We start from the raw sequence: 24,036 nt of genomic DNA on the forward strand, positions 1-24,036 counted from the left end.
TGCTATGTTTTATAAACAGCCCAGAATGTATGAATTATTCAAAAAGCCCACTCTCATGCTGCATTGATGTTTTAATCTCTGCCCAGTTCCTCGTCTCTGGTGATAATTGCATCACTGCAGTATGCATTGGAATAAATCTTACCAAGTCATGTGATATAACTACAAAAGCTTATCGCAAACTGTTTCCCCAGGTATATGTTGCTGGTAAAACCTCTTGTAATGAATGAATCCATTTATGTATATTGTATAGATTGCAATACATTAAGGGATGAGTGGAATTCAAGGTTGAAACAACACTGCAGTTAGTGGCAACATTCCAACGTTTTGATTACATAGTACAGATTTCAGCCTGTGTATTAATGTTTGTATATTCTCCAGTCTGATGTCCCACAGCCTGCAGATTAACCAGACATTATGTCCAGAGTTCTAGAGTCATAAAGATGTCCAGCAAGACAGACCTCTCAATCTAACTCACCCATGCTGACCAAGTATCTTAAATTAATTCAGTTTCATTTGCCAGCATTTGACCCATATCTCTCTGAACACTTCCTACTCATGTATCCATCCAAATGTTGTAAGTGTGCCAGCCTCCACCACCTCCTCTGGCAGCTCATTCCATATGCGCATCACGCTCTGCATGAAAAAGGTGCCCCTTATGTCCCTTTTAAATCTTTCCCCTCTCACCTTAAACCTATGCCCTCTTATTTTGGAATCCTTTATCATGGGTAAAAGACCTTGGCTATTCACCCGATCCATGCCTCTCATTATTTTATAAACCTCTATAAGGTCACCCTTCACCTTCCGACGTTCCAGGGAAAATAGTCCCAGCCTATTCAAACTCTCCCCACATCTCAAACCCTCCAACCCCGGCAATATCCTTGTAAATCTTTTGTGCACCCTTTCAAATTTAACAATGTTCTTCCTACTGCAAGGAGACCAGAATTCCTACAGCATTCCAAAAGTGGCCTAACTAATGTCCTGTACAGCTCTAACAAGACATCCCAACTCCTATACTCAATGCATTGTTCTAGAATTTGACACCAATACTAACCCACACAGTAAAGTGATACATTGAACCAAAAACAACTTGTATTCATACAGCACCTTCAATATAATGCAACATCCTAATTCACTCCATAAGAGTATTTTCAATAGAATTTGACACCTAGCCATGTAAGGAGACATTAAAGGTTGAAACCGGTCAAGGAACTAGGTTCTTAAGGAGCATCTTATGGAGAAAAGAAAGAACATGGAGGAGGAGAGAGGATCTAATGAGGGGATTCCAGAGCTTGGGGCAGACTCAGGTATACGACTGGTCATTAGTGATGGAGTTATTATACTCAGGAGTATGTACGAGAACAGATTTGGAGAAATGCTGACACATTGGAGGAGAGGAAATTGTGAATACAGGGAAGTGAGAGGTTATAGAAAGATCTAAAGGCAAGGGTTGAATGTTTAAATTGAAGCATTGCTTAATTGGTAATCAACTAATGGTTGAAAGGAAGTTGGCTTGAGTCAGACGAATAAAGAACTAGAGTAAGCCACTCGGCCCTTCAGACCTGCTCCACCATTCATTGAAATCATGGTTGATTCAATTTTAACCTCAATTCTACATTCCCGCATATCCCTGATAAACTTTTATATCTCTGTCTTAAAAATATTTAATGATTCTGCATCCATTGCTTTTGAGGAAGAGAATTCTGAAGATTCACAACATTCTGAGTTTCCTTTTTTTAAACTACAACTCCTAGTTCTACGTTTTCTCACAAGAGGGAACATGTTTTCTATACCTCCTCAATAAAGTTCCCTCAGGACATCATATATTTCAGCTAAGGCACCTCTGACTCTTCTAAAATCTACAGCTTACAAGCTTGGCCTGTCTAGCCTTTCCCCATAAGGCAATCAGCTTATTCCAAGTATTAATCCAGTGGACATTCTTTGAACTATTTCCTATGCATTAAATCTTTCTGTAACTGCGATGACCAGTACTGTACACAATACTCCAGATGTGGTCTCACTAATGCTCTGTATAACTGAAGCATAACCTTCCTACATTTGCCTTCAAATTCCCCTCACAGTAAGTTAGCACATTCTATTAGCTTTCCTGGTTACTTGCTGTACCTGTATACTAGCCTCCTGCAGTGCATGCACTAAGACAGCCAGATCTCTGCAACGTCTCACCATTTAGATAACATGCTTTTTTAAAATTCTTTTTGCTTAAATGGACAATTTCACACTTTCCCACATTATCCTGTATTTCCCAGGTTTTTGCCCACACACTTAGCTTGTTTGTATCCCTCTGCGAGGTCCTAATGTCCTCTCACGAGTCACATTCTGACCTAGCTCTTTGTTATCCACAAATTTAGTTACCTTTGATTCCTTCATCCAAATCATTTACATAATTTTTAGAGTTAAGACCCCATCACTGATCTCCGTGCACACCACATCCTATGAGCCTGAAAAAGATGCACTTATTCCTACCCCTGCTTTCTTTTAAGTTAATCTTCCATTCGTATCAGCATGACACCCCGAGACCATGAGCTTTTATTTTCCTTAATGATGTTTGAAGTGGCACGTCATAAAATGCCTTCTGAAATCTGAGGACAATATATTTCCCATTATTAGCACTAGTTGCTTCCTCAAAAACTCCCGTAAATGAGTTGAACATGATTTCCCTTTGACAAAACTTTGTTGCTTCTGTGTTTTCTTCAGACTTGGAAGAATGGTAGTTTGTTGGGTAAGACATAGTTGACTTGGGTTGTCCTGTTGATGATCTGAGGCCTGTAGTTGTTTCTTGAACCGTAGGATCTTTAATCTTTTGCATTTCTTTTATAAATGATGTTGTTGATATATCCTTTTTGCTCTCTAACTAACCCTGTGGCCCGATATGTTTTTCTTGCAGTATCTTGGATCTTTGCATGTTGACTGTTCTTTCTTTGTGGGGTCTTCTATGAAGTTGTCCGCACCACATCCTCAAATCATTTTCTGAGGAATTTGCATATCCTTGTGCCTGCAGTAGGTTGACTTATTGCTTCAACTTCTGGAGTAGTTTGGACTTTCTCCTCCTCCCAACTGGTTTGTTTAGTGCTTCATTCAAATTACCTGGAGATTCGTTCTTGGTTGATATAATTCCTGCTGTTGTTATTCTTCTTTAGAAAGCGGAGAGATCAGCTATTTTGCTTGAACCTATTCCTTCCTAATCAGCACAGCACATAATTATAGAATCCCTACAGTATGCCATTCAACCCAATACGTTCACACTGACCCTCCAAGGAGCATCCCCCTTCCCTACCCTTGTAACCCTGAATTTCCCATGGCCAATCCACGTGACCTGAACATGTTTGGACTGTGGGATGAAGCTCACACAGACATAGGGAGAATGTGTAAACTCTGCACAGAAAGTCACTCAAGGCCGGAACTGAGCCCGGCTCCCTGGTGCTAGGAAGCAGCAGTACAAACCACTGAGCTACCGTATAGCTCATGCCAGCCCTGAATGTGGAAATTGCTGCACTGTGTGGTAATCTGACTTATTTCATTCAAAGATACCTTGTCTACCATCATGGCATGTGCTCGTGAGTGGTTCAGTTGCTGCCTCTTTGCTTGCATTTATTCTCGAATATTGCTGATACTTGGAGAGTGAACTCTCTTTTGATAATACTGAAAAAAACTTTTCAACCAAACTGGTATAGTCACAGCTTTCCATTTCATTTAAGGTATGAGCTAAATATTTTATTCCAACATAACTAACCCATCTAGACACTGTGTTCTTTTGCTATAATTCTTCTCTTTCAAGAATTTTATGGGTTCTGAAGTTGAACAAATTGTCAAAGGCCTTCAATATCTCTTATAATTGGTTTGGTGTTTCATTTTCCCTTTGGTGAGTAATAACATCAACTGCCATGCTCCCAGTTGTGTAAAGAAATATATTTTCCTGTTCAACATTTGTCTCAGTGCCCTGTTAGGAAGCTTTTCAATATCCCAAGAATTATCTTCTTCAGGGAGCCCAGTTTTGAGTTCTTCTCAACTGATCTCTGAGGGTAAATCTTCCTGGAAATACTATTTCTAATGTTATAGATATTTAATCTTCCTTAAAGACCTTTATACTGCTACAATGACAGATCTCCAAGCTTTGATGCCATACCAGTGGGATCTCCCATGCTTTGTGGCTCCAGTGATGATTTTCCTGCCCTTTCTGGTTATAACAGAGGTTTCCCTGCCCTGTGTGGCTGTCATCCACTCTTTGGAGTCTTGCTAAGACTACATTCTATGTGTCTCCTGAAAATATTTCTGTGTTAGGCCTGTGTGATATCCCTATTTCTTCAAACTGTCCAATACTTAACTGCTTTGTATGTCTTGGGTAGCTCTCCGATTCCAGGTTTCTCTCATGGCTTTGTTAGTTTTGGTATTCTTCTACCCTACCTCATGTTATCTGCGGTATGATAGCATGGTTTATTTGCATTTACAACATGTTTTGCATTTAATCAGAGTCCTTTCAGCCTGATTAATGTGCCAGCTCAATGCTTTTCTTTTATGCAAGTGATTTCTAACTTTAACTCATGCAATCCGTGATGTCCGGTCGGTTGATCAGTTCAGTTCAGACTGGGGCCACATCCATAGTCAACTGCCTGGAGTTGCAGGCCTCTTCTGTCTCTGCCCATCATCTCTCTCAATCTGAAACACTTTCTGCACCTCTGAAGTCTGTCTCTGTATTGAGTGTTGTTTGGAGTCTTCCTGACCCGAAAGAGTAGACCTCAGCCTTCCTGTTCCCTCCAAGACCCAGATCTTGAAAGTTTGTTTTATCCCAGTCATGAGCCCCACTCCTGAACTACATCATAACACTCAGCTCCAGGCATACAGTGCCTTGATTTCCCACAATTGCAAAGCCAGGAAATGAGGTTTACACTTACAGGAGATGATGCAAGTAATATTAGCAATGAGGTACACAGTCCTGTATGCTCCTGTGTGTCACATTCCTGAAAATACAATAACTGATGGACTATCAGCCAGGGGACCCAGGGGTTCAGGTACATAATTCATTGAAGTTTTCATCACATATAGATAGGATGCTTGAAAAAGCTTTTGGCCCTCTTGCCTTCATTGCCCAGTCCTTTGAATGTAGGAGTCGGGAAATCATGTTGAGGTTGTACAGACATTGGTGAGGCATCATCTGGAATATTGTGCCCAGTCCTGGCCACCCAGAAGGGGTGGAGAGGATTCAGAAGAGACTTACCGGGATGTTGCTGGGTAAGAAAGGTTTGAGTTATAAAGAAAGGCTGGGTAGTCTGGGACCTCTTTCACTGGAGTGTAGGGGGTTAAGAGGTGACTTTATAGAAGTTTATAAAGTTATGAGGGGTATAGATTGAGTTAATGGCAGTTGACTTTTCCCTAGGATGGGAGATTTCCAGACTAGGGGTATGGTTTAAGATGACAGAAGAAAGATTTAAAACAAAACATGATGGGCAAATTTTTTTACAATGAGGATGGTTTGCATGTGAAATGAACTTCCTGGGGAAGTGGTGGATGTTAGTACAATTACAAAGTTTGAAAGACCTTTAGACAACCCATGAATAGGAAAGGTTTGGAGGGATATGGCCAGGAGCAGGCAGGTGGGACTAGAATACTTTGGGATTACATTCTGCATGAACTGGTTAGACTGAAGGATCTGATCCCATGGCGGATGACTCTATGACTCAATGGCTTATACACCTAATGTTAGGGCCCTGGGAGTGCTGCCGAACAAAGAGACCTAGGGGTGCAGGGTCATATTTCCTTGAAAGTGGACTTACAGTTAGAACATAGTAATGAAAAGATGTTTGCTTCTACTGGTCAGTGCATTGAGTAAAGGAATTGGGAGGTCATGTTGCAGCTGTACAGGACATGGGTTAAGCCACTTTTGGAATACTGTGCTCAATTCTGCTCTCCCTGCTCTGGAAAAGATGTTAAATTTGAAAGGGTGCAAAAAAGATTGACAAGGATGTTGCCAGGGCTAAAGGGTTTGAGCTACAGGGAGAGGCTGAATAGGCTGGGACTATTTTCCCTGGAGTGTCACAGGCTGAGAGATGACCTTCTAGTGATAGGATAGAGTGAATAGCCAAGATCTTTTTCCCAGGGTGGGGGAGTCCAAAACAAGAGGGCAGAGGTTTAAGGTTAGAGGGGAAAGATTTCAAAGGAACCTAAGGGGTAACTTTTTCACACAGAGGGTGGTGATAGTATGGAAGGAACTGCCAGAGGAAGTGGTGGAGGCTGGTAGAATTACAACATTTAAAAGGCATCTGGATGGATATGTGAATAGGAAGGGTTTAAAGGGATATGTGCCAAATGCTGGCACATGGGAATAGGGTGATTTAGGATATTTGGTTCGCATCGACAAGTGGACTGAAGGGTCTGTTTCTGTGCCATGCATCTCTATGACTCTATAACTTGATTTGCTGTAGCCTTCATAACACATCACACAAAGACACAACTTGCACCAGTGTCACTGTTTTCATCTGTTGCCACCCCCACCCTGGTTGATGCTATACATTGATAGATCCAAAAGTGACAGACAATTTTGGATTTCCTCGTTCAGCATGGTTCTCTCTTCACACGTGTTTGAGAAATGCAAAGTGTGATTTGGTTTCGCAGCTTATTAATGATGTCTTGCGAATGTAGGATTACAACGCAACATTCCAGAATCAAAAGCACTTGACTTTCGAAAAGAAGAAAGCAAGATTTAATTAGTACCTTTACAATGTACCAATGCACCTTATCTTAACCACCTACGGTTATCAGTGTTGAAATCTCAGAAAGTTGCAGCGAGGCTTCACAAACCAGACAAATTTCTTTCGATGATGTTAGTTGAGGAATAAATAATCTTTGATACTCAATATCATGGCATGTTACATAATAGGTCTCACAAACAAGATAAAATCAAGCAGCAATTTAAAGATTAAAAAGTAGGTGGTTTAATTTCTATTATGCTCCACCTCGAACACCTTGGGGATTCTACAATATTAGTTGATAGCTGTGGGCAAGTGTTGCTGTGTTTAGGTTGGAAGGCAGGGATGGACATTGGGGATCAACTCCAAAAGCATGGGAACTGGGAATGCTCACCTGGAATGCCCAAAGGGCTGCCATCAACCTATAATATATGCTGCTGGTGAAGACTGCATTCCTATAAAGTTCTGTCAGTGCTATTTTAGAACAGACGTTTAACCTGTTTATAATCATCGTGAGCATAAGGAACACTAACACAAACATGTTTGCCTGTTACTGGTTGAATATGTTGGATAGAAATAAGTAACTTCAGCAACAATTTCAGAGTTGGTGATTTCTAGGTAACTGTAATCCTGAAAATATCACATTATTCCTTCCTGGGATTTCTAATCAGTCGAGAGGAGGAGGAGCTGCAATGACATGTGACATTTGGAAGGAGAGAAGAGGGAGGGGATTCTTACCTTCCCATTGGAGGATAAAGCATCGTAGCTGCAGTTCCATAAGGAGCTGGCTGTGGACAGGTATTGCCACGCCTTGTCACAAGAGGGGCAACTCATCCATGCCACACTGCCCTAGGCAGTCAATATCAGAGTGGGTCTGAACGTCATTGCTTTCACCATATCCTATCAGCCTGCCATTGGGGATATGAAAATCATCAGTCGATCAGTAGATGATCCGTTCCATGTTCCTTTCCTCTCTAGGTAAGCAGCAGCCAAAGGACCTGACTCAAGACTTTGTCCAGAATGCAGATTTCGTCCAAGTCTCGGGTGTTGATGTCTGAACCCGTTGCTCTGCAGCCTCCTTCAAACAACCACACTCCCTCCATAAATCACAAGAATGCCCGCTCCATTCATGTGTGACCAACAGTGGGTCATCACCAGCAGCGTATATTGTAGGTCGATGGCAGCCCTTTGGGCATTCCGGGTGAGCATTCCTGGTTCCCATGCTTTTGGAGTTGATCTCCAATGTCCATCCCTGTTTTCCGTCCTAAACACAACTACACTTGCCCACAGCTATCAACTGATATTCTAGAATCCCCAACCACCACAAGAACACTCTCACATGCAAGAGCGCAGCATGGATCATAATTTTTATGGCTTACTCAAATACTAGCACAATCATTATTGGCCTGGACAGGTACCTACTCTCTTCCCTAATTGTGTGACCCTCAGCAGCTCAGAGAAGGAGCTCAATCCTAAAAGCTCTCCACTTCTTCCTGGAGCAAAGACCTGAACCATCCCCAGCCACCACCACCCTCCTCTGCTTGGCCGAGCTTGACCTCACCTTCAACAACTTCTCTTTCAACTTCTGTCATTTTCTTCAGGTAGGCGGGGTTGCCATGGGTACCCGCATGGGCCCCAGTTATACCTGTCTCTTCATGGGGTACGTGGAACATTCCTTGTTCCAGTCCTATTCCGGCCCTCACCCACAACTCTTTCTCCGATACATCGGTGATACCTGTAACCGGCGAAAGTGCAACACCTGCCCATTTATCTCCTCCCTCCCCAGCATCCAAGGGCCCAAACATACCTTCCAGGTGTTTTTGCTTCACCTGCACTTCGAAGAATCTAGTGTGCTGCATTTGCTGCTCACAATGTGATCTCCTCTACATTGGGGAAATGAGGTGTAGACTTGGCGAATGCTTTGCATCTACGTTCTGCTCGCAAAAAAGACCCTGAACTACCTGTTGCCTGCCACTTCAATGCACCACCCTGCTCTCTGGCCAACATCTCTGTCTCTGGCTTGCTACAGTGTTCCAGTGAAGCCCAACACAAGCTGGAGGAACAACACCTCATTTTCCACTTGGAGACCATACAGCCATCCAGACTCAATATTGAGTTCAATAATTTTAGAGTCTAAACTCTCCCATGTCCCAGCCCCCACCCCAAACGCCAGGCCTTGTTACCACACAGCCTGCCACTACACACCCCCTGTTGTTAGTCACGAACAGTCCCCTTTAACAACTATTCACCCTCCCAGCCTGATTGTTAGTAACTCCTTTGTCTGTCCAACTGTCTTTCTCTCTCTTTGGGCTCTATCCTATCGTTTACTCCCTACCCCATCCAAGTCCCTAGTTTCTGCATCTAAACTGGCGTTTTCTGGGGAGTGGTGACTGGACCTGAAACATTAAGTCTGTTTTCTCTTCCACAGATGCTGCCAGACCTGCTGAGCTTTTCCAGCGACTTTGTTTTTGTTCAATCCTAAAAGGCTGTACTGGGGAAATATAGACCTGCTCACTTTCTGGCATTGATCCAATGTTCCAGCTAGCGCAGGATGTGCTATTATCATGACCGACCATGCATTCTTCCCTTCCCTGCTACCAAACTGTGGACAGTATTCCTGCAGATCAATGGGAAGGTAACCTGTGGAATAGCTATTGAAAACTCAAACCGTTCAGCCTCACGCATTGGTCAAACTGGAGAAGGTGGTACAGTTCAGAGCCCGAAGGAGTTTGCTGTGAGTATCACGTACTATTCAAGTGCCACAAACTGCAAGTGGGCTGATGAATTTCGCTGTCTTATCCTTTCAGTTAAAATATGCTCCACAGTTGAACATGGAAACCTAAGCTCAAGCAGTGTGACTCATATTGCCCTTTTAACCTCTGAGAATGAGCAGAGCGGGTAACAGCAGTGCAGCCCAGTGACTTGTATCCCTACACAGTCAGTGTAATGGAAAGCATGAATTCATCTAAATGAAGTGAAACTTCCTTTGAGCCTGTCCAACCTCCTCTGAGTTGTAGCAATCAGGTGTGTTTGACCCAGTTCATTCAAATTACAGAAGCGCCTTCTGTACTGTGACATGTTATGTTCAGGACAAATACCCATTCAACTCAAGAGCCAGACAACCTGGGAATCACAAAATAGGATAGCAATAGGTCAACTCCTACCTGCCAGTCAATATGGCTGTGATTCTCACTATGGACCCATCATTCCCAGTAGATGTAGGATACAGACATTGCCTCTATAGTTCTCAACAAGTGGAGTCGCTGAGTTGTACGCTGGTAGATTTGCTTTCTGGAGCAACATATCAGCTCAGGTTTAATTCACAAGCGATAATGGAGGAAGGTATGAAACACTTTCCCAGCTTCGAGCGAAGTTCAACCACTTTCCGTGTTATTACAAACTCGGTTTTATAGCTTTGAGAGTTAACCATTCACTCTTAACTGCCCCAGTAAAGGAGCAGGTTCACTGGATTCTCTGATATCATTTTTTGCAACGTTTGCCCAGATCATAACAGGGAGGAAGGTGAGCAGATTTGGAATATGGCTCTGACCTGATTGGCTGGGATTGAGAGAAGACCCTTGGTTCATCAGGAGAAAAGGTAATGAATGAAAGCAGATTCAAGTTTCCAACAGAGTTTCAATAGAGGATTTGGTCTTCAAATCTCCCCACTGGAGGAAAAAGGCTATTTGCTATGATCCTTATTTGTTGTGCAAATTCCTAGTGCCTGATAACTATGTATAATTTCAATGCTTCGAAAATATTTTTATTCTGACATTCAGCCTTAATGAACTGTATATTGTGGTACAAATTGGGATGGGTGGGACAATCAATACTATATTGGGTCAAGTCAGTAAGAAGTGGACTTCCCAATGGGATTCCAGTTTGGAGCCAAGAACCTCCATGTAAATACCTTTAGAGTGAATGGTGAAGAGTTTGTTTATCCACTTAGATTATGCGGAGCCTGGGAACTCCATTAATCATCCCTTCCAGTTAATTAAAACTTTACGAAACACTGTCATGCAAATTAACATCCCATTCATCACCCCAGGGCTCCTCCTCCTGTGGCTCAGGACCACTCTTGCCTCTCAGTCAGATAGTTCTGTAAACATAGCTTGCTCTGGAGACTTGAGTCCAAAATAGCATCATCATGACAAGATGCTGCATTAATATGAATTTTTCTTTTTCTTATTAGGGTAGACACCATGAGATTGTTTCCGCAACACAGCCTTAAGATAAAGGGCTGTTCAGGTAGGACTGAGAAATAACGGTATTCCTTCACACATGTGAACCTGCGCAATTCTCTCTCCTGGAGCACTGGGGACTGTTCATCTTTGGATATATTTACAGCTGGGAAGGCAACCTGTTGATATCTCAGGGATGTGAGGAATGGACATGGAGGTGAAGTTGAAATTCTTGGCAATAGTTATGATTGTATTAATACAGACAGGTTTAATGCATGATACGATCCCCTCCTACTCCTGTGTCCATATTCCTCTTTATGGTGATTTTCTGCAAGCATCTGATAGGACAGACCTTCCAATCTGCCTTCCCTCCACCAATGGAGCTGCTGATAGTGCTCGTGTCACTCATATTAGTTATTGCTGCTTGTTCCTGTCAAAAGTACAGCCTGCATTTAAGAGTTTGCTTCTATAAGTGAGGGGTGCAAACAATTTAAACCCCCCCACACACACAGAATAACTGATAACAGGCCATTGTTGTCTGTGGGGCCCTGCTGTTGGCTACATTATAACATTGAGCAGAATAGCTGCGTTGCAGATGGATGAGAGACCAAGAAAAGACTCTCGATCTCAAACTGCCAAGACCCTTCTGATTTCACTCAAAGTGACTTGAGGAGTGAGTGAATGACTCTTGCTCAGGAGACAAGTTGGCCACTCTTGGCCAGCAATGCATTTTTATTTTTATCACTTAGAGGACTTTGGAGCCTTGAGGATCCATTGAAGGGTAGAAAGAGGTGAATAGCTCAGTGAGGTAAGTAGTATCATGTCCAGGAGGAAGAGGGGCACTTTCAAAGAATTATTAAGCTTCCCTCGACTTGATTGGATCCTCAATCAGCTGGCTCTTGCAATGCCAGATATTCCAGTGCTTTGATATTCCTACCTCCAACAGTATTTGCATTCCCTGTGATGCCTGAATTAGGGTCTGCATCTGTGATGTTTCTATCCCAAGGTGTCTATACCCATGTGATATCCACATCAACTGGGAGCTCTATAGTCCCAGGGATATCTGCAGCCCCTAGAATGTCTGAACCACTCACAAGGTCCACGCATTGCCTATGATATCAATGGCTCCTACAATGTCAGACCCTCATGATGTCTGATGTAAGTAATTTCTAGGATGTCTGCACTCACTGTTAACGTCCAACAATGTCTGTAGCCCCTAAAATGTCTAATCTATGACCTCCAGCCATGCCTTAGGTGCCAGTCTAACGTGGAATTCACTTCCTGTACGGTTATCCCAATCGATGGTCTGGTAGATTGTCAGTCAGGAAGGCGACCGACCACCCACTACCATCCACTCCATTCAGACCCCTCATGACCTTGGACACCTCAGCGCTGACTCAGCATGGCATTCTCTCAGCCTGGCATGGCGTCCTCTCGGCCTGGGGTTGCAATCTCTGCCCTGGTATGGCAGTCTCTCAGCGGCCTGGGGTAGTCTTTCGGCCCAGCGTGTTCTTAGCGTGGGTTTCCAGCCTCGAGGCGAGTCAAGGCCCGGCACAGACTGGAAGCTAGGTGCGGACTAGGTCAGAAGAACTGTTATTCTGAACATTCTATTTCTGTATTTTCTCATTTATTCTGATGATCTGTAATGCTGGACGTTTTATTTCATTATTTTTCTAATTTTTTTTTCCCTAAGAACCCGGACTGAAGATTCTGTACCTTGGTAGCTTGTGCCCAAGATGATGCTGTAAGTGGCAACTTTTAACGTTTCACTGTCCAAAACAGAAATTGCTGGAAAATCCCAGCAGGTCCAGCAGCATTTGTGGGCAGAGATCAGAATTAACGTTTCGGCTCGAGTGACCCTCCCTCAGAACTGACGGCAGCTAGGAAAATGTGGGCATTGATGACAAGTTTAATGTTGCTGCCCGTCCATTACTCCTCTGGAGAACACAGGATGACAAGTTAGCTACTGTTAAAGCCCATGTCGACACATGGTGCTTGTATGGCTAGTGTTGTCAGGGAGGGAGCTCCAGAATTTTAATTCAATGAGACTGAAGGAAGAGTGATATATTTTCAAGTCGGGAAGGTGAGTGGCTTGGAGGGCAACTTGCAGGTGGCAGCGTTGCCCCTGTATCTGTTGTGCTTCAAGGCAGTAGAGATGGGAGCTTTGGAAGTTACAGTTGTGAAGGAGGCTGGTTGAGATTCTGCAGTGCTTCTTGTAGCTTGCACTCATTGTCTTCAGTAGGTGCTGTTTATGAAAGTACATATTGAAGGAGATGGATAGGGCCCCGATCAAATGGGCTGCTTTGTCCTGATATTGCCAAATATCTTGCGTGTTGTTGGAGCTGCACCCATCCATTTTGTCACGTGCTCTGTGTCATTCCCTACCGTGCAGTGAAGAAATGGCCCTTCATACATGTCAGATGGTTCAGTTGTCTTAAGTATGATGGCAATTTGGATTAAAAAGAAAAACTGATTACTAATCGGGATGCCCTTAAATCTCCATTTCAGAGACACCAGCACAAAATCCAGTTCGGTGCAGAGCTGATGGAGTGTTGCAATACTTGAGGTGCTGTCATTCAGATGCAAAGTTACACTGAAGCCCCATCTGCCGTCTCCTGTAGACAGAAAAGGTCTCCTGCCATTAATTCAAAGAAGAACATGAGAATTCACTTTGCACCTCGACCAATTTCTCTCAACCAACATCACCAAAACAGATGATCTGGTCAGAGTGCTTTGTTCGTGGTAGCTTGCTGTGAATGAATTGGGTGCCTTTTACCTAACTGCAATGACTGCACTTCAAGAGTATTTCACTGGAAGCCAACCGCATTATGAGGACTGAAGGTTGTGAATAGGCCCACACAGATATCAGGGTTTCTCTCTCTTAAACCTTTAGGTTGTAATGAAACCACACTTTCACATGGAGCTTTGTAGTTCACATCAACATGAAGTGACAGTAGCAGTGAGGAGGTACCTGGGAACAGTGAAGCTCTCAGATGGTGGCTCTCTCCCTCAGCCTAGCTCACATAGTTTGGAGTTTGTACTGTCTGCAGGATAACTCCGACAAGAAAAGCAGGAAAAGCCAATGACCTGTTCTCACAACTGGAAGGACTTCAGTTGAACATTTCCAATCATTTGAACTTTATTTCAGATTTCCAGCAGCAGCAAAATGTGATGTGTGCTATAGGAGAGATTCAACATTTGTTTTACACACTGTGATATTCCCCATTCTTTATCTAATCCTACCAGCATATCCTTCAACCCCTTTCTTCTTCGGGTAATGCATTTATGTTTCCATTTCAATTGTAATGATTTCCACATTCCTACCATTCCAATCTTTAGTAGAGATTTTTCACATTCATTCTCTATTGGATTTATTGGCAACTCTATCAAAGCTGTGTGATTTTAGGAGGTTCACAATCACAGTCACCTACTCGATAATTTAGAACATAGAACATAGAACAGTACGGCACAGAACAGACCCTTCAGCCCACAATGTTGTGCCAACCATTGATCCTCATGTATGCACCCTCAAATTTCTGTGACCATATGCATGTCCAGCAGTCTCTTAAATGACCCCAATGACCTTGCTTCCACAACTGCTGCTGGCAACGCATTCCATGCTCTCACAACTCTCTGTGTAAAGAACCCGCCTCTGACAAATTTGTAAGTAATTATTTGACAGTTTATTGAATTTGTTAAGAAGCTGCAGTTTAGACATTGATCATTCGTTAATTAGTTAAAGAATGTGTACAACCATGACAGTGGTTCACTGTTACTAAAGGACTGTCTCCATGGAATGTATTAGTTTTGTTAAAATGGTAAAGTGTAAAGAAGATAGAACATAGAACATAGGACAATACAGTGCAGTACAGGCTCTTTGACCCTCGATGTTCTGCCGACCTGTGAAACCAAACTGAAGCCCATCTAACCTACACTATTCCATTATTATCCATATGTTTATCCAATGACCATTTAAATGCCCTTAAACTTGGCGAGTCTACTACTGTTGCAGGTAGGGCATTCCATGCCCTTACTACTCTCTGAGTAAAGAACCTAGCTCTGACATCTGTCCTGTATCTATCACCCCTCAATTTAAAGCTATGTCCCCTCGTGCTAGCCATCACCATCTGAAGAAAAAGGCTGTCACTGTCCACCCTATCTAATCCTCTGATCATCTTGTATGCCTCTATTAAGTCGCATCTTAACCTTCTTCTCTCTAATGAAAACAGCCTCAAGTCCCTCAGCCTTCCCTCATAAGACCTTCCCTCCATACCAGGCAACATCCTAGTAAATCTCCTCTGCACCCTTTCCAATGCTTGCACATCCTTCCTATAATGCGGTGACCAGAACTGTACACAATACTCCAAGTGCGGCCGCACCAGAGTTTTGTACAGCTGCAACACGACCTCATGGCTCCGAAACTCAATCCCTCTACCAATAAAACCTAACACACCGTATGCCTTCTTAACAACCCTATCCACCTGGGTGGCAACTTTCAGGGAGCTTTGCACATAGACACTGAGATCTCTCTGCTCATCCATGCTACCAAGAATCTTACCATTGGCCCAGTACTCTGTATTCCCGTTACTCCTTCCAAAGTGAATCACCTCACACTTTTCCGTATTAAACTCCATTTGCCACCTCTCAGCCCAGCTCTGCAGCTTATCTCTGTCCCTCTGTAACCTCCAACATCCTTCCGCACTATCCACAACTCCACCGACTTTAGTGTCATCTGAAAATTTACTAACCCATCCTTCTATGCCCTCATCCAGGTCATTTATAAAAGTGACAAACAGCAGTGGCCCCAAAACAGATCCTTGCAGTACACCACTGGTAACTGAACTCCAGGATGAACATTTCCCATCAACCTCCACCCTCTGTCTTCTTTCAGCTAGTCAATTTCTGATCCAAACTGCTAAATCACCCTCAATCCCATGCCTCCGTATTTTCTGCAATAGCCTACCACGGGGAATCTTATCAAATGCTTTACTGAAATCTACATACACCACATCAACCACTTTACCCTCCCTCATCCACCTGTTTGGTCACCTTCTCAAAGAACTCAATATAGTTTGTGAGGTATGACCTACCCTTCACAAAACCGTGTTGACTATCCCTAATCAAATTATTCCTTTCTAGATGATTATAAATCCTCTCTTATAATCCTCTCCAACACTTTACTCACAACCAAAGCAAGGCTCACTGGTCTGTAATTACCAGGGTTGTCTCTACTCCCCTTCTTGAACAAGGTGACAACATTTGCTATCCTCCAGTCTTCTGGCACTATTCTTGTAACAATGACTACATAAAGATCAAAGCCAAAGGTTCTACAATCTCTTCCCTAGCTTCCCAGAGAATCCTAGGATAAATCCCATCTGGCCCAGGGGACTTATCTATTTTCACATTTTCCAGAATTGCTAACACCTCCTCCTTATGAACCTTAATCCTGTCTAGTCTAATAGCCTGTATTACAGTATTCTCTTTGACAACATTGTCCTTTTCCTGTGTGAACACTGGCAAAAAATATTCATTTAGAGCCTCTCTTATCCCTTTGGACTCCACACACAACTTCCCACTACTGTCCTTGACTGGACCTAATCTTATTCTAGTCATTCTTTTGTTCCTGACATATCTATAGAAAGCTTTAGGGTTTTCCTTGATCTTACCTGCTAAAGACTTCTCATGTCCCCTCCTGGTTCTTCTTAGTTTTCTCTTTAAGTCCTTCCTGGCTAACTTGTAATCCTCAAGTGTCCTAACTGAGCCTTCACGCCTCATCTTTACATAAGCCTCCTTCTTCCTCTTGACAAGAGGTTCAACTTCTTTAGTAAACCACGGTTCCCTCGCTTGACCACTTCCTCCCTGCCTGACAGGTACATACTTATCAAGGACATGGAGTAGCTGTTCCTTTAACAAGCTCCACATTTCAATCGTGCCCAGGTTCTGCAGTTTCCTTCCCCATCCTATGCATCCTAAATCTTGCCTAATTGTTTCATAATTGCCTTTCCCCCATCTGTAACTCTTGCCCTGCGGTATATACCTATCCCTTTCCAACTCTAAAGTAAACATAACCAAACTGTGTTCACTATCACCGAAGTGCTCACCTACCTCCAAATCTAACACCTGGCCTGGTTCATTACCCAGTACCAAATCTAATGTGGACTCACCTCTTGTTGGCTTATCTACATACTGTGTCAGGAAACCCTCCTGCACACATTGGACAAAAATGGAGCCATCTAAAGTACTCGAACCGTAGCGTCTTCAGTCAAGATTTGGAAAGTTAAAGTCCCCCATAACAATTACCCTCTTACTTTCGCTCCTATCCAGAATCATCTTTGCAATCCTTTCCTCTACATCTCTGGAGCTTTTCAGAGGCCTGTAGAAAACTCCCAACAGGGTGACCTCTCCTTTCTTGTTTCTAACTTCAGCCCATACTGCCTCAGCAGATGAGTCCTCATCAAACGTCCTTTCTGCCACCGTAATACTTGACTAACAATGCCACACCTCCCCCTCTTTTACCACCTTCCCTGATCTTATTGAAACATCAAAACCCTGGAACCTGCAACAACCATTCTTGTCCCTGCTCTATCCATGTCTCTGAAATGGCCACAACATCAAAGTCCCAGGTACCAACCCATTCTGCAAGTTCATCCACCTTATTCTGGATGTTCCTGGCGTTGAAGTAACACACTTCAAACCACCTTCCTCCCTGCTGGTACACTCCTGCGACCTTGAAACCTTAGTCATGACTTCATTACTCTCAACCTCCTGTTCACTGGAGTTACAATTCGGGTTCCCATCCCCCTGCTGAATTCATTGGTTCCTCCGGTTTTCCTCCTCCCTATCTGGTCCATATTCTATCTAGAGAAGCGAATCACTGCAGATGCTGGAAGCTGACCTGAAAACAAGAAATGGCTCTTCACCTAGACTCGAAACATTGGCTTGCTTTCTCTCCATGGATGCCGCCTAATCCATTGAGATCATCAGCATCTTTTGTCTTCTATCTGGAGAAGACAGCTCTCTCAGGACTGACTGCTCCCTGCAAGGTCTGTCTGACAAGTACATCCCTCTGTCTCTGAGCACTTGTTGGTACATCACTCTCCTAGGGGGCAGGTTGATTTCACTGTTTCAATCAATCGTCTGAACCCTTTTAATCAATGGCAAAGGGATAATTACACATGGCATCAGATGACCATTATCCCTTGGCCAGATCCATTTGAAGGTTAGTTTTCATTCCTCCTAAGAACAAAATCTTCTCAGTTTCAAAAACAGAACACTGATAGTAGGGCACTTTTGGCAAAAGATAAACTGTTAACACTGGCTCAATGGAGCATTGTGACCTCTGTGATTCTTTAACTCTTCTCTTTTATTTTCCAGTGGTAGAATTTTGGAAAGTTAACTCTTTCTGTAATAACTACTATTCTGCTACATTGTAAATTTGAGGAATATGCAGTTTTTAAGGGACTCCAAAACTGGAAATAATGGTCAGAACCTGTTTCTTTATACCTTAATATGGAATTCCAGTTTAAAACAAGCCAACTTTTCCAAATTTACTGCTTTTTTATTCAACTCTGCGACTAGTGGAAACATATTCCCTCTATCCCAAACTTCTTCAGAATTATAAAAACTTCTAATACCTTCCAGTCGGCACTTTTTCTGGAGAAAGCAGCCCTGACTGGTTGTCTTTCTAAACAGTTTCAAATTCTCCTTTCTTGCAGCAATTGTGGTCTAGAGGCAAGAGGATATGTAAGGTTTAAACCTGATGTGTGCCTCAAGCTGCACCCCCTGGGATGATATTGTAGATTTAGTAGAAGAACAGCTAAGGGCATCAAAGGGTTGAAACTCCCTCACGGTCTCTGTGTCATATTGATGTATGCAGTTGCTATCACATAATAACCTACATCCTGAGGACCAGGCCTTGATCTTTATCAGGAAAAAGGACAGTGGCATCAAACCTGCCAGAGAGCTCATACAACATGGTGAGCGGTGGTGAGGGTCCATCTTACCACATAGCCTGATCCAGAGATCCCAGCTACTGCATAAAATGAAGTACCTATTTCAACAGGACAGCCATCCTGTGCAAAAAGACCTTGAAATTCCTCCAGAGATTAACAACTGCCTGTTTACGAAATAAAAACCATTGTCTTCAAAAGAAATCTAAGAGATCAAAAATTTAAAGAGACTTCTAGACCTTACACTAACAAGGTCAACTGGCTTCAACCCCTGAGACACACAAATCTTCACTGTTTGAAGAGAATGTGTTCTGGAAGAATAACGAAGCCTCCAGACCCCTAAATACATCAAGACTTGAGAGGTGTGGGGGAGGTGGTAGTCGTAAAAATAATTATATAGGCAAATGTAGGAACATTCAAAATGGAAAAAAATCTTGAGGGATGATAAGGTGTAAGAGCCTGAAAGAGTTAATGCTAGGGAGTGTTTTAAACACTTCCCATTGTGACAGTGCCGTACGAATTTGCTGGAGAATAGCTCACAACTTTAAAGGTTTAAGGCTTTCCTCAGTCTCTGTAACAATGTAAGTTTCACATAGTAGCTATCATGCAATAAGCAACATCTTGTTTAAGACAAGAGCCTCTTCTTGTTAGAGTACCAAGTGGTTTTCCTCAGCCGCACTGATCCCGATGTGGACAGAAGATCATAGAATCTTAGGAACCCTACAGTGTGGAAGCAGGCCACATGGCCCATCCAGTCCACACCAACCCTCCGGGTCAACCCCCATCCCATCCCTGCAACCCCACACTTCTAAGGCTAACCCACTTAGTCTGCACACCTTAGCACTTTAGCAAGGCCTATCCACCTAAGCTGCACACCGCTGGGCAGCAGGAGGAAACTGACGAACCTGGAAGAAACCCATGCCAACACAGGGAGAATCTACAAATTCCACGCAGTCACCTATGGTTGGAATTGAACCCCTGTCCCTGTCACTGTGAGGCAGCAGTGCTAGGCATTGAGCCACCAGGCCACCAGATGCTGGCAGCATCTCTATTAGACAGGTTTTGTATTCATTCATTCACAGGAAGTGGGTGTAGCCGGTTAGGCTAACATTCACTGCCCATCGCTGATTGCCCCTTGAACTGAGTGGCATGCCAGGGCCATTTTAGAGTCAGCCACATTGCTGTGGGACTGGAGTCACATGTAGCCCAGACCAGGTAAGGACGGCAGTTTCCTTCCTTAAAGATCAATAATGAATCAGAAGGGCTGATACTACAATCAATAATTACCACTTAGACCAGCTTTTAATTCCGAATGTTTCTAGTGATGGTGGGATTCGAATGTTAATCTAGGTTTCTAGAATAATAACTCACTGACTAAATCACCACGTCACCACTTCCCCTGCTCAGCACGCAACGTGCAATGGTGACCATTTACCATACAACGTCAGTCTTGTCACTACGTTTCGTTCTTTCTCACGTGTTTCTATGTCCTGCCTTTGTCTTATGGAGACCAGCCGAGAGCCAGACGGACAACACAAGGACCTAAATCTGTCTGAACTGCCTTGCCATCCCCTGCTGGCTGGAAACAGAACACCTTCTGTGACCACAGAAGGTCACAGTAGCTTGAGAGGTTCGCACCCAGGTAGATATAGACATTGCCTCAGCCGTTAACTAAAGCTAACAAAAGCAGCATGTCAGCACAGTGGCCAGGTTGTGATGAAGGAGGCTTGTCTCAAAAACTATGATTTGGGGTAGGTCACCAATAAACCCATCCCCAGTGAAATCTATGATACCTCTGTTATTCCAACATACTACAGTTGAAGCCCTTATCCTGAAGTGCTTTTCTCTGTTAAGGGGCATGGTTCTGCGCAGCATAGTCTTCCTCAGCTCCAGCGTTCAGCCAGTACAATTACAGTTTTATTCAGGGATTAGAATTGCTGCAGCATGGCACACCAACTTCATATTTCAGATAATAAAGCAGGCTGCATTGATTTATTCTAAATTTATTTCTGGCTATTTCTGCTAAACCTGCAGTTTTCTTGTTGCAAAATAATTAGTATTGTTTTAATCTAGTTTGGTTTAGGTAATATTTTTTGGAAGCTAATCGTAAGGCTTAAGTGTAAATAAATCTTAAAATTGTAAATAAGTAAATAAATGGTTAATTGTAATTATCAGACTCAACCCACCATCTGTTGTCAGGTCAGGATTTTTTGGTTTGATTTATTTTTGTCACATGTGCCTAAGTGCAATGAAAAGTTTTGTTTTATGAGCAGTACAAGCAGATGATACCACAGCAAACGCATTAGGATCATAGAACAAAGCGAGGAATACTATTTTATGGCAGCAGAAAAGGTGCACAAAGAGCAAGATCAGCATTAAACTTAAAATTTGAGAGGTCCATTTAGAAGCTTAATAGCAGTGATGAAGAAGCTGTTCTTGAATCTGTTGGTATATGTGTTTAAGTTTTTAAATAGGCATACAGGAACACAGGAACAGGTGTAGGTTTTTCAGCATCTCAAGCCTGTTCAACTATTCAAGTAGGTCATGGCTGATTTATATTTTAAATTCTTCATCGTTTGGCCTATTCCTAGATCTGTCCCATTGTGAGGCTGCCTATGCATGTTTAGGTATCTTTGACACCAGCCGATATTAAATACTCATCAGCAAATTATACAATTAACTGGCTGGATTTGCATTCCTCAGGCTAACGGACAGAGTTAGTAAATTCCCCCTCTCACCAGCCTTCCCTCAGGAAGCAGTTCCCCAAATGGTGAAATTCTCATTCTAGTAGGTTAGAGTCAAACCTACAGACCCAGATTGGAGTTTGAACATCCACCTATGTTTCTGTAGGTTCCATAGCTGTATGAAAATGGCCAAGCCAATCCATCTGGCCTCCACTGAGCTTTAAGGCAAAAACCTATTGTTCCTCTTGTTCACAATTCTTTTGTGCTGGCCGCGAGATAGCTTCTGCATGTATGCGCTGCAAGAAAATACCATGTCAAACAATTTCAGAACAATAGCTAATCTGCTTACTTGTATCCAGTTTAGATGGCACATATTGTGGACAGAACCCATGAAAGTAGAATAACACAAGCTTGAATTCATAGGAGCAGCAGATTGGTCTGTTTGGTCAGTTATATCCAGGAATATGGGGTTCGCTAAGGAGCTGTAATTCAAATATTAATGGCTCAGTTCAGTTAGACTTATGACTACACTTTCTTTCTGTAACGTTCGTTATTTAGGTCTGAGGAGCTCCTACTCCTGTTTCAGGTGTACTGAAGTAACTTTGAATTGTTCACCTCAGAGAAGTTTCATTGAAATCCTCTAGGGTGAGATCAGACTTCAGTAACTTCCGAAATGGTGACAAACAAAAGGAGATTGAAAGTTAATTAAAATTGCAGTTTTTCAAAAAATGAATTAGGCTTAAGGTGAGATAATAAAATGGTTATAGAATTCATGAATTCTATAATTTTCTTTCTGAAAATATTCATAATACAATCTATTGAAACAAAGCTAAGTTTTATCACATATTTATTTGCTTGTTCGTGTTTTATTCAATAAATTCCATTTCTATTGTTAATAGCCTAAAGCATGGTCTAATGTGTTACTCTTATACTAAACAGACAGAAAATCTCCATGGAGACATGGAATTGATCCATTGGTTAAAATAATTAGCAGAAAGGCTTTTGTGTCAGAGAAAATGTACCTGGATAACAGGATTAGTGGATATACTGTGAAGGCCATAGGAATTTGAAACTGAATGATGATTTGTGCTCTGCCTTCTGTCTCCATGGACTTTGTTGCTCCCATGAACTCGACCATGTGTTATTTTATCCTAATGGGTTCTGCCTACCATAAGATCTAGATGTTGAGTGTCTATATTGCACACTAGAAGCTGCTCCACTTAACTAAACTGTCTCTATTCTGAGTCCATAGATCATAGAACTGTACAGCATAGGAATAGGTCCTTTGGCACGTGATGTTATTGCCAAACATGAAGCCAAATTGAACTAATCCCTTCTGCCTTCTCTTGGTCTGTACCCGTCCATTCCTTGTATTTTCATGTGCTTACCTAAAAGTCTCTTAAATGCCCTGATTGTATCTGCCTCTAGCACCATACCTGGCAGCACATTCCAGACTCCTATCACTCTCTGTATGAAATCTTGCCCTTCACATCTCCTTTGAACTTTTCCCCTCTCACCTTATATGCATGCCCCTTAGTTTTAGGCATTTCAACTCTGGGAAAAAGATTCTGACTGTCAGCCCTATCTGTGCACTTCATAATTCTAAAGACTTCTATCACGTGTCCCCTCAGCCTCTGCTGCTCCAGAGAAAACAACCCCAGTTTTTCTAGCCTCTCCTTATAGCTCAGACCCTTTAATCCGAGCGGCATCCTGGTAAACCCCTTCTGCCTCCTCTCCAAAGCCTCCACATCCTTCCTGTAATGTGTGACTATAACTGAACACAATAGTCTGATGCATTTCTGTCTCCACCTTACCTAAAAGTGAGGATCTGACTTTAAGCAGATCCCATAAACTCTTCATTTGCATTCTAGTTTACAAAACATTGATTATAACTCTCTAACAGGCTTCTTCTCAATTTAAAGCCTCAATAACATTTGACTGTCTGAGTATGTACACCAGCATGTTTATCAACATCACTAATATATTAAATTTCCCTTGGTGTGATAAAATACTTGATTCTAAGTGAGAAGCCTCAGGAAAATTATGCATTATTTTCATTCCATTGATTTACTTGCAAATTATACGAAGTTTATCATTCTAATGAAGATGGTGGTTTTTGAAGTGAGCCAGTAAATTAAAGAGTTAGTGCTCTGAAAGTTAAAGGAAACAGGAGCATGATTCATAATCGTCAGCCCATTTTAAAAGTCAGGAGTGAGTAAAGAGTTGTGTGGTCTGTCAAAATTCACCTCCTGACGCATTGATCTGCCCATCATGGCATTTAACTGCATTTTAAATAACTGCAGTTCATTTTGACCTTTGATTATTTATCCCATTATGTTCTGTGGGACCAAGTTGAGTTCAAGTTTGTCTTTGATAAAGTAGCAAATACCTTTCAAAATGATTGGGGTGAAGCATTCTTACAGTGAAATAAAGGCGTAAAAGGTGCAAAATAAATGCAATTCTTTCTTTGAACACATAAATTGTTCTGAACCAAATTTGTGTTTTATGAATTTCTATTTATCTC

The sequence above is a fragment of the Stegostoma tigrinum genome, chromosome 26, assembly GCF_030684315.1.
Source record: "Stegostoma tigrinum isolate sSteTig4 chromosome 26, sSteTig4.hap1, whole genome shotgun sequence".
NCBI classification, from domain to species: Eukaryota; Metazoa; Chordata; class Chondrichthyes; order Orectolobiformes; family Stegostomatidae; genus Stegostoma; species Stegostoma tigrinum.